Raw genomic sequence first — 6,075 nt, forward strand, 5'->3', positions numbered from 1 at the left:
TGAAATTTATGATAGACTTCAGTGCATTTGTAACAGTTTTTCCCTCTAATTCTGAACTCTGAAAAACTCTGAGGACACAACTTTTTACTCTTAGGCTGATGCTCACGTAGTCCATGAGAATTAGGTAAACAAGGTCCATGAGAATTTAAAGTTGACAGTTTATTCACAGGGAACTAACATTTTATGATAAAAGTAAATTCATGATATGACTTAGATTCTTATGTTCAGTGCTCACAGGTATCTTTTGATCTTAGTTTACTGTTATTTTCTAATTGAAATACCCTTAATATTTGTCATGACACCAAAACGTCTAAGGCTGAAAAATTTGGTAGCATCAAATCTCTGTTACCTTATTTTGCCTGAAGTAAATCACTGATTAGTCTTTTAATGCTTTTTCCTTAGGATATGTGGTCTGTTCATTGATTTTGTGTAACTCTCTGAGCTCTCCCAGGACAAAATAGCATCTCACCTTAAGGTATACTATGTGAAAGAAAGATGACTGGTACTCTCTTCTCATTTGAAACTTACTGTTGATAGCCAACAGCTGTATTCTCCTTGGTCAAGCGAGATCCAGGTAAGTTGCATAAAAGAGCTTCCATTCTCTGACCTGTGTACTAATGGTCTGTAGATGTGACTTTCTCCATCCCCATTGTAATAAGGGGCAGCAGCCAGTAGAGCAAATGTATTGAGGATTCCATAATAATGCTGCCTTTGAAGCGGAACGTCCTATTCTAAGTGAGGAACCAAAGATCTGCTATAATTTCCTATAGTGAGGTTAACAACAAGTCATCCATGACATCATGTATGCAAGGATGTACAGGTGGTACAGGAGTCATCTTTCCCCCTGCTCATATTTGTGACAAGGAAGCTGACATTTCCTAGTGGGAAAGCAACATCAGTCATGATCTTTAGACAACATCTCCGCTTAAGGAGGAAGTCTGTAGGGTTCCAGGGTTGCCCTTTTGCATATTAATTATTGGACGTATGATATACAGGTTTCAGGCACAATGTGCAATACCTAAGGACGGGTATTGTAGACACATTTTTATTTAATTTGTGTTTCATGAACTGAAAAATACTTTGTTTCAAAAAAATCTATTTATTTTGATTATTACCAAACTTCTCTCTTCACAAGTCTTATATTCAAAGTTGCTAAATTACACAAGATTTCAGGGAGTTTGCTTTGATGTCCATACATTTTGACTTGTCAACCCCCCATAGTATGGGAGATCAAGTCTGCTGTGAGAACAGTCATATGGTCATCAGTGTTTGATATTCAGGCAACATGTGATCAGTAAAATTATTGGTGGCCACTATTTTATGGTGGGCATGCACTGAACCGGGTACTCAAATGTTTTCCTGTTATGGTAAAACATATGGGTTGATTAAGTCACGACGTAATAGGTAAGGCTGAAATTCTTAATAGGTAAATTGAAAGTTATTCCACCCAACACAAAAAAAAAACAAAAAAAAAAACAGATGACCAAGAGAGGATTGATTCTCCTTTTGCATTTAAAGAAATTTTGGGTTGGCATTTTAAGAGAGGGTGACTTTTTTGACCTTGCAAAATGTGCTTTTTGTGACGAGTTTACCACATGCCAATAATGAATGCAAAAGTCTTATTCAAGAAAGTAAGTCTTTACAAAACAAAAATGCATTTAGCAAAATAAAATCTTCATATGACAAAGTTCAGAAGAAACAGACTAAATACTGCACAGATACCTTCTAAATGTATTAAAAAAGCAAAATCCTATCACTTTTTAAACCTGTGTGAAAAACAATTCTCAAACTCCATAGAAATGTAAAAGATGATAATGAAGGAGAGTAGGTCTTGTCACTCATGCACAGCATTTCCATTTCATTTGTTACAGCTCCTCCATTCAGTTTCTTTGCAAAAATAAATTTTACTCTTGCTAGCAATTATTGATATTTTCAGTAAGCATTTAAACTGAACAATGAAGAAACATTTCCATATCGGTGATGCATATTAATAATTGCTTTGTGTTATCGCTAAAAAGAAACTCTACTGATTTAGTTATGAAATAGTATGTAGACAGTTTATGGAAATTAAACAAGGAACTAATTTTTAGTTCATATTTTTTATTTAAATAAATTAACATAAATATACCCTCAGGAATTAGTCCTCTTTACAATACATTCAAAAATAAATAAATTTACATAAATATACTACCATCAGGAATTAGTTTTCTATACCATCAGGAATTAGTCGTCTTTACAATGCATTCCCTTGTTTCACCCCCCCAAGTCTTGGAGCCTTACTGCCCTACTAATATAGTACAAGAAATATGAATTGAGTGAGTGATACATATCCACACTGGCAGGTAGTGCATGCTTTGGTTACCCTCTGTATATCAAATAAGAGGCTGTTTGGTGCTATGCGAGATTGTGAATGTCAGATATGATATGATTGGTGGATTTGGATGAAATTAAGTCGGCAGTTGTTTTACCTCAAGCTCTTCAGTTTACAATTGCCAAATACTGCAATTTTCAGCTTTTTAGACACACCAAGGAATATAAGAACCCCACTGACTTAGTCAGGTATGCATCCATGACACTCAGTGCTTTTGGTTATTGTTGAGTCGTTCCTTGTATTTGTATTAGGCAAGCATCCCAGTATTTTAGCTTTCAGAATTTTTAAACTTTACTCTCTAGTTCCTTCATGTTTTTCAATATGCTGATCATATTTTCCAAAATCCCTCTACTTTTGCTGTGATATGGTTTGTGTATATTTTTTGTAAATTCCATGAATATTAACTGATGTTTTTCCTACACTGACTAAAAGTGCTATAAGTGATTTGTTTCTGCCATTTCAAGTACATATATATGTTAACCTTATAACATTTCATTGTTGCTATAAGTTAAGTTTAATTATATTTTATTCTTTATCTTGTTCAGTTTTGGTTAGTAAAGTCCAGTAAGGAATTAAAATTACATTTCATTCCAGTTCATGGCAGTACCAGTGTAATTGTGTGGAGATTATTATCTTTCTTCTTCCTCACTTATTGTTGTTATGGTTAATATATTTACATTCCAGCCATATGCCTTCCAGTGTCTCACTATTTTCAACTCTGTACTGTTATTTTTTTTAAGGATTGTTTCTGGGTGTCTGTGTTTTGAAGCAGCACATCATTATGTTTTTGATAACAAAAAATATGAATTTGCTGTTAACTGTAGGTTATTTGCTATTAACTTCCTTACTTTAGCATTTGTAGTATTCGCACATTACTGGTATTGTGTTACATTGATATTTTGAAAGCTTGTTTTTTTTTTTTACATATATACAATATTGCATGTGCATTGGTGCTCCTGTTAAACAGTACATAACATTATGTCTAGCATTGTGAAGACCACCACTTTTTTGTGTAGGTTGTTTAAAAACCAAATATTTTCCTTGAACTTACGTATGATGTTTGTAAAGACTGATCTTGAGAAGAAATTTTTAAATACTTTGTTAGTAATGGAGCTCCAATGTATCATCCAGATGATGGCTTCACTGATGTCTTCCCTTTCTGGTGCCACAGTCTTAAAATCTGCTGTTGTATCATTGATGATAGTGGAATTGAGGTGCTACCTTTTTCTTCTCTTTTTGATAGAATAAAACACCTCTACACATTTTGGAAACCTTTTCCCTGAAGGGCTTTGGTGTTCCTCACATGCAGTGATGTTCATGCTATGATCCCACACCATATAGTGTGTTTTCTTCTTCTGGAGCTATCTCTGACTACATTTAGCCTGGATGGAGGTATAGGCTGCATTGGTCATTACAATAGCAGTGGTTGGATACTAGTTGCTCTTCTAGTCACTTATGGGAGTCCTCTCTTGTTGATGAGTAGAGACTAGTCATTAGTTAAAAGTTCTGAGCACAGTTGTCCACATGATTAAAAATGAAAACTCTTAGCTTGGTAAGCATAGTTTGCAGAGACTCCAACCCTCTGCTAATTGGGACCATCTGTCCCCTACCCCTTCAAGTTGTTGGTCTTTCACACTGCTCACATGTAACGAGCAACAGGTATATCCTTTTAGGCCATGTGAGTGACTTGGCCATTATTATTATTACTCAAAAGATGAACTCTATTCATATGGAACAAGCCCACATGGGCCAGTGATTTGAAATTCAAGCTCCAAAGAATATGGTGTTCATTAGGAAGAAGTAAGAGAAGGTAATGGGAAATAAAGAAAGAAAGAAGAGATCTCTTCTTAAAATGATAAAAGGAAAAAATTAATAGATAGATAAAAATGTAAGTAAATTATGAATTACAAGAAGCCTTGTATTAGGGAAGTAATCCAGCGCATCCACGCTTGAACTTTTGAATTTCCAATCCAACGACATCCTCAGGGAAACTGTTCCAGTCCAATGTTTTGGGGAGTAAAGGACCTCTGCAACTGAGAATTTCAACAGTGAGGCATATTTATTGCTGGTACTATTCAGTAAATCTGGTTGCTCTTGGCAGGAATAGGGGATCAGGGATTAACTGTGAATGTGAAGGATCACTGTTAAAATATAACTTATGAAAAATTAACAAATAAGAGACAATCCGTCGTGGGCCCAAGTCATACTGCTAATAGTACTTATTATGAGGAAATAGAAACCTGCCACCACAAACCACTCTATCTAAAAGAGATGAATCTCTAGCAGAGGCAGACATCCACACCAAAGAACAGTATTTTAGTAAAGGAAGGACAAACGACCTAAAACAGGTTGCCATGATTTTATCACTTATAAATATGAGGCCTCATGTACAATGCCTAAATTTCGTATGGCATTTGCTGACACTTTCATTAGATGTTTCTCAAAAATAAGATGGGGGAGTATAAGAGGTGAAGGAAATAAGAGGGAATATAAAATTTAAGCCAGTGGCCCAGCACTGCAACTTATGAGGTCATTCAGTGCTGAAAAAAGGTTTTAAAAGTGTAATAGGAGGAAAACCTTAGAGTTACCATTTGAAACTATTGTTTAGAAAAATTGGAAAGTAAGATGGAAGATAGAGAATAGGAACAAAGGTACAGTAAAAGTAATAAAAGGGGTTGCAGCTAGGGGCTGAAAGAACACTAAATAACCTTAGGTAATGCCTACAGTGCAGCATGTGAGGTGCACTGATGGCACATTCCCCTGTTGGGTAGAAGTGGTGCATGCCATTTAAGTTTCATTGAGTTAACTGTTAATAACCGCTGGGTATAATTTTAAGGTAGCCCTCGGCAGCTTTCACCACCTGTAATTTAATATTGTATAATATAATTTTTAATATATTATAAAATGTTACATTTATAAGAAAAGTTGTTTATTTGTATATACTATACATAACTACCATTATCATATCCTCTTTTGTACTTGGGTATCAGAATACATTATATACCTTCATAATATATATATTAGTGGTTATGATAGTTAAGGTACTGTAATTATATAAATATATTTTATACTATATAAAAGTTACATAAGAATACAGGATTAACTGACTTTAGCTATTAGTTAGAGAAACTTCACTTATTGAAATTACACTTATGGATGGAACAAGATTTTTAAAATTCAAATTTGTTCATTATATGATTCATAGACAGCTAATTTGATGTTTATTATTTACTAGAAGTTTGACAATTATAAAGAAAATAATCACCAAGATTTCAATCAGTGCAAATCTAGAAAACTGTGATTACTCTATATGATTCTGTAAGTCATATTAAGTTGTATATATTAGAGTAAAGAACAGGCACTCGTATTATTCCAGGATTGAAATCTTAGTCTTTTATCATAAAGTTTATTCATAAATTTGTAATTCATTTTAATATAACTATCTAAGAAGGATCCTCTTTTTCTAAGGTCATTGAAAACTTCAATTATACTCAGGGATATTATTGGAGTGAATCTTCAAGAATATAATAAATCGTAATTTATGCATTTGAAATATAGTAAATGTTTAAATTTGGCAGTGGTAGGGTTATAACAGACTTAGGCAACTTGTATAAATACCAAAATTTTTTTGTAGGTGTTATTATCCAATTTTAATATATATGGTAACATATATAATATAATATACTATAACAGTCAACCCCTGT

This window comes from Macrobrachium nipponense, chromosome 32, assembly GCF_015104395.2.
Source record: "Macrobrachium nipponense isolate FS-2020 chromosome 32, ASM1510439v2, whole genome shotgun sequence".
Lineage (NCBI taxonomy): Eukaryota > Metazoa > Arthropoda > Malacostraca > Decapoda > Palaemonidae > Macrobrachium > Macrobrachium nipponense.